Source organism: Protopterus annectens, chromosome 8.part0 (genome assembly GCF_019279795.1).
Source record: "Protopterus annectens isolate FY-2018-M chromosome 8.part0, PAN1.0, whole genome shotgun sequence".
Lineage (NCBI taxonomy): Eukaryota > Metazoa > Chordata > Ceratodontiformes > Protopteridae > Protopterus > Protopterus annectens.
Window position 1 is genome coordinate 1,207,888,172 of NC_056741.1, and position 6,000 is coordinate 1,207,894,171.

The window sequence follows — 6,000 nt, forward strand, 5'->3', positions numbered from 1 at the left end:
TGACAAACAAAAATTTTTAGTATAGTTTATGAATCCATATGTTGTGAACACTTGGTTCACTAACTGTACCATCCCCCCTGTTGAAACATGGCATTGTCCATGGCTCAACAAAGCTGCATATCTAAACAAGTTAGACGGCAATATCGGTTTCTGCTCTTTGGAGATGTACAGCCCTTCTTTGAGACTTGCTCCTCGTTTTATCCATCTTTGTTTCTCAACCTGCGTAGTAAGTGTCTGCATTGTTTTCAACATTTCTAAGTCTAAAATCTCAGAAGGTTGTAATTCCTCATTCAAAAGAAATACTTCTGAAGCTGCCTGTTTTGCAGCTGTATCAGCCCTTGCATTACCTTTTGAAATTCTATCTTGTTGCTTAGTATGAGCTATGCATTTACAAATAGCTACTTTCTGAGGTAACTGAATAGATTCTAAAATATCTAAAATAAACTGCGCATGATTGATTGGTTTGCCAGTAGATGTTATCATTCCTCGATTTTTCCACTGTTGTGCAAAAACATGTACAGTAGAGAAAGCGTACTGGCTATCAGTAAAAATGTTTACACATTTACCCTTTGCTAAGGTACATGCCTGTGTCAAGGCAGTCAGTTCTGCTGCCTGTGCAGATAAATTGTGTGGTAAAGATTTTGCTTCTATAATCTCAGTATCAGAAACTACTGCATATCCTACTAGGTTCTGTCCTGTGGGACCCCTTTTGCATGAGCCATCCACGTAATATGTTACCTCGGCATCATCCAAGGGAACATCCGTAAGATCTTTTCTAGACAGTGTCTTTTGCTCAATCTCCTGCAGGCAGCTGTGCGGTGTGCCATCTGCAGGAGTTGGAAGCAAGGTAGACGGATTCAAAGTTGTACATCGTTCAATTGTCATATGAGGTTGGCTCAACAATATAGTCATGCAGGAAAGATGCCTAGCAGGAGAAAGATATGCTACTTTTTCTTGCAGTAAAATAATCACGACTGCATGAGGCACTCTCAATGTGAGAGGGTGGAACAACACTACTGAGGCCGAAGCCTGTACTGCCATTGCAGCTGCGACTACTGCTTGTACACAGTGGGGCAATGACCGCGCCACTGGGTCCAATTGTGATGAATAGTAAGCTATGAGGCATTGTTTGTCCCCATGCTGTTGCATTAGCACTGATGTCATATAACCTTGCTTACAATCTACAGTTTGGAAAAAACGTTTATGATAGTTTGGTAATCCTAAGACTAATGAGGATGCTATCAACTGTTTCAATTTGCAGAAAGCAGATTCTGCTTCTGGTGTCCACTGTAATAAATCCTGTGCTGCCAAAGGCTTCTTGTATATCAAGTTGGTCAGTGGTGCAGATTCCAAAGCATAGTTTGGGATCCAGCTCCGACAAAAGTTGGTCGTACCCAGGAAGGACATCATTTCCTTCTTGGTAGTGGGTTTCGGTGCTTGTAAAATCGCTATTTTCCTGTCCTCATCTAATGTTCTGCTCTCCTTGGATATTACATATCCTAGGTATCTAACTTGCTTTTTCCAAAGCTGCAATTTGTTTTTATTTACTTTATGTCCCTGAATAGCTAAAAATTCTAACAATGCTACAGTATCTTCCTTACAATCTTGCTGGGTGGGGGCTGCCAGCAGGATGTCATCAATATAAAGTAAAATCTGACTGCCTCTTGGTGGGATAAATCCCGCCAAGTTGCTTGCCATCTCTTGTGAGAATATTGTTGGGCTTTCACAATATCCCTGTGGTAGTCGCGTGTATGTATACCTTTTCCCCTGAAATGTGAATGCAAACCAATGTTGGCTGTCAGGGTGTATCGGTATTGAAAATAATGCATTGATGATATCTACTACAGAAAAATATTTCTGCTGAGGCTTCAAATCATTCAACAGGGTGTGTGGATCCAGAACCATAGGTGCCCTTGGTATTACTGCATCATTTACAGCTTGCAAATCTTGGACCATACGCCATTCTCCATTTGCTTTCCTAACAGGAAATAAAGGTGTGTTACATGGTGAATCAGGTGATTCCACCAGTACTCCTTCCTTAAGTAAAGCTGCTATAATAGGTTTGATTCCTACCTCTGCATCTTTTCTCAAGGGATACTGCCTCTTTTGTGGTCTAAATGCTGACTTTGGCGTGATAGTAACTGGTCCCGCTGTACGGATAAGTCCTACATCTGATATGCCTGTTGACCAGAGAGTTTTTGGTATGCCTTGTAAGGCATCTTCTTCCTCTTCTGATAAGAGTGCTAATCAGCTGTCCTCGCTTGACTGCAAGTGCACAGCTGGGTGTGTCTGTGTTATCCAAGTTAACTTCTGCTTTTGTACTCCCTGTTCTGACAGTTCTAACTCTGTCTGTTTTTCCCACCTTGTGACTTTTTCTCCTAGGTCTACCCATTTCACATTTTTGTACTTGGTTACGCTTACATGTGGTAATCAATTAGATATGTAAAGTGCAAAGAACTCCTGGGGTAATGAACAGCTAACTACACTGTTCCCTTCCATATCCCAGTACAGATTTCGCAATACTAATCTGTTTGCACGGTTACTAAACAACTCTTGTTCATATTCCTTGTCAGGTCCTGGTGTGTTACAATAATACAGAGTACAGTGAAACAGTTGTCGTTTGTCAGTGTCAAGGGAGGGGAACTTGCTGATGGCTACGTTCATCAGCTCTTCGGTTACTGCCCCTAAACCAGTCGTAACTAAGTCCTGGCTGTACCAATAAAATGTTTCACCCTCCGATCGCACTGCAAAAGTATCAATTTGTCACTGTGCTTCCATACCCTGCATAGTTGGAACTACTGCTATGCCAAATAGTTGCATAAGGTCTCTGCCAAAAGGTTTACTGGGCATTTTGCAGAAACAACAATTTTGATTTTCTGGGTTAACCCTGAAACAGGATCAGTTATCGCAATGTTATGGGAGAGGGGCTCCCGATACAGCTGTCCATTGGCTGCTTTCACTAATATGTAATCAGGTGACTCTGAATTCTCTGGTAGTTTGGAGGTGTGTATCAAGGTCCGTGAGGCCCCTGAGTCATACAGGAATGTGACTTCCCTCCCCTCTACCAGGAGTGTAACTTCTGGTTTCGTGTCTGCTAAATAGAGCTCCAGGCTCAATAAAGCTAAGTCTAAAATTTAATTTTCTTCACTATCTGTGGCTTCATGCACTTCCTCTATTTCTTCTGTCACATCCTCTACTCCCTCTATCACATTTGCATTTGTCTTTTCTTGGCTATTCTCTTCTAGTGATTCCTGGCTATCATATAGTCAGTCCTCACCCTCCTTATCTTCCGTAGTTGCCTTTTTGTTTTTCTTGCAATCCCTTGCTAGGTGTCCCTTCTTACCGCATTTAAAGCACTCCCCCCTTTTCTTTCGCCCTTCAAAGTCCTCTGATCATTGATCAGACTGTTTATTTCCCTGGGCATTTTTCTTGCCCTTTTTCCCGGACTGTACTACATAAACTTCTGCTCCATCTTCTACAGAAAATACTTGGGCTTTCTTTTTCTTTTTACTGTTAAAATGCCTTTCGGCATGTCTAGCATATTCAAGTAGTGACTGTAGTCTACTTGTACGATGGTCTACCATGTGCTTTGTAATAAAGCTAATTATAGGCAAAATACTGCCTTTTAAAAATGCATTCTTTAACTGCTGCTCATACGGGGAATCATGTGTTTGATTTTCAGGTACCTGCATTCCACAATGGTTATTAAAACACTCTAATAATCTAGCATAATATCTGTCAACAGTTTCACCTTCTTGTTGGATGCATTGATTAATGCAAGTCCAGTCTGCCCTAGGTTTCCATTTCTCAGAGATTCGGTCTGAAAGACCTTTCACTCTGTTGTCTAGTTTTGCACTACTATATGGGAGGGGTCTGTGTTCTGCATCACGGGGATTCCAGTTGCCACTGATCATGTGCCAATCTGGTCCCACGATTTGTCTGACTACTTTTTCTACTTCCTCTCCGTTCAAGTTATAACTTAACCTCATGCCTTGTAGGTCTTCTAAAAATTTTCTAAATTAACTTTTGGATGGGGAATTCCCTCAGTGGCTTTCCAGATATCTTCCGGTGTCCACGGTCTGTATACTAGGAGAGTTGGGTCCTGTCCTTCTTGTCCTGCCTGAGGATTTGGTACTTCTATTAGTGGGCACATTTCTTCTTCACTTAAAGGTTGTGAATTTCTACTCATTTGATATAACTCAATGTCCCCTCTTGAGTTTCCTGCCTGTGTTCGAGACCTGGTCTCGACGGGATCTCTAACAAACGGTTTCGGTTTTGCAGAAATAGCTGGATATCACGGGGGTGGACCAGCTTGATCACTTGCTTCGTATTCTGGTAAGGGAAGCGGAGGGGGTGGAGGGGCCGATGCTATTACTAAGTTATTATCTTCTTTATCTAAAAACATTGCTTTCGAATTATTACTCTTTTGTTCCCTATGGTTTGCTTCCTCAATCCACCTGTGTGCCTGAGGAATTCCTAACTGACGTTGCTTTTTCACCCGACCTCTGGAATCAGTTTTAAGCTGTTTGATAAGTTTAATAAGCGAGGATTTTTCTAATTTACCATCAAATTCATACTTATTAACCCATTTTGAGTAGTATTTAACATTATCAGCACATTGTAATTGCATAAATTTCACATCTTCAGTTAATAACCTTTGAAATGTTACATAACCCTTCTTATTTTTACGTGGTACCACGATTTCTCTTTTTCACAGTCTATCTAGAATAACTGCCTACCTATTCTGTTTCCCTGATCTATGACAAGACTGCAATCTTCCTGTCCCTGACTTGTACAAGACAAAATCCCCTGACAGATAATCTCACCTTACCTGAGCCTCCGTGATTGATCGTCTGATTCAAGGTAAACCTGTCCTTCAGTCGCAGATCAGAAGAGTGGCTGGCCTCTTTTGGATGACAATTCAGTCAGAGGTCTTTTCAAGTAAGAAGAACCGATGTGGTTTCTTCCCCGTACAGTTTCAAACCACCTGGCCTGTCTGATCTGGTCAGAGTGGAGGTTTCAAGTCCGAAGGACCAATCTGTCAAAGGAAAAAACTTCAAAAACCAATACACGTAAGGTTCAGGTTAAGGCACTTTAATTCTTGCGGCAAGGAGACAAAAACATGCATGCAAAAATACAGAGTTTGTCTAACTAAAATCAGGAAGTGAAGCCATTCTTATACTATTCTTAGAAGACATTGCCTACTGAAGCTGACGTAGTAAATCACAAGTTTACAATATTGTTTTTCACAGCAGATGTTGCTCATGATTTTCTGCTGACATGACATAACAGTTCTAGATTCATGAGAAAACTTTGGAAAAATAACATGGCCTTGGAGACCAGCAGCTAGTTGCAATTATTTCTACAATGCTGTGTTACATTTCAAGGTACTCTATTCATTCGAGCACAAAGCAATCACAGATTATAGTTCATATTCTTCAAGCGTTTTTTGTTCTACTTTATCTATCCTTCCTGCAGCTGTGTATGTTCTCATAACACAGACAGGGCTAATCGTCTAAGTTTAATAACATTATAGAAAGCAGTATTGTTCTATTCATTATTTTCCTAACCAAGCAGAAAATCGTCTGCTTCTCAGTACATTTCCTAAGACATAAACAAGATTTTAGCTGTGCTGACAGAAATACAAGGTCAGAAAGCATTTGCCATTAACATAGATGTGTTCATCATTAAGCAGAATAAATGTATTAACCCTTTTGGGCTTCTAAAAAGCACTAATACACACATATTAATACATATTTTTCTAACAAATGATACTAAGGCTTTCCCCAAAAATGACGTACTGAAACATAAATTAAGTGTGAACAGAACATTTTGAATGCTGCACTGAACTCTTCATGTGGAGAAACTGAAACACTGTTCTGAATTACGTCTACAATGTACTGACAGACGCTGAAATGCTATTGCCTTAGATATGGGCTTTACTAGCCCTTTCTGTTGCTCATTCATGTACTACCTACTGACGGAGACTGCTGCAGACTA

At 40.6% G+C, this 6,000-nt stretch overlaps 1 pseudogene; it reads left to right on the plus strand.

The window, feature by feature from the left end:
* LOC122808437 overlaps positions 1–6,000 on the plus strand; it is a 90,638-nt pseudogene that overhangs the window by 65,163 nt on the left and 19,475 nt on the right.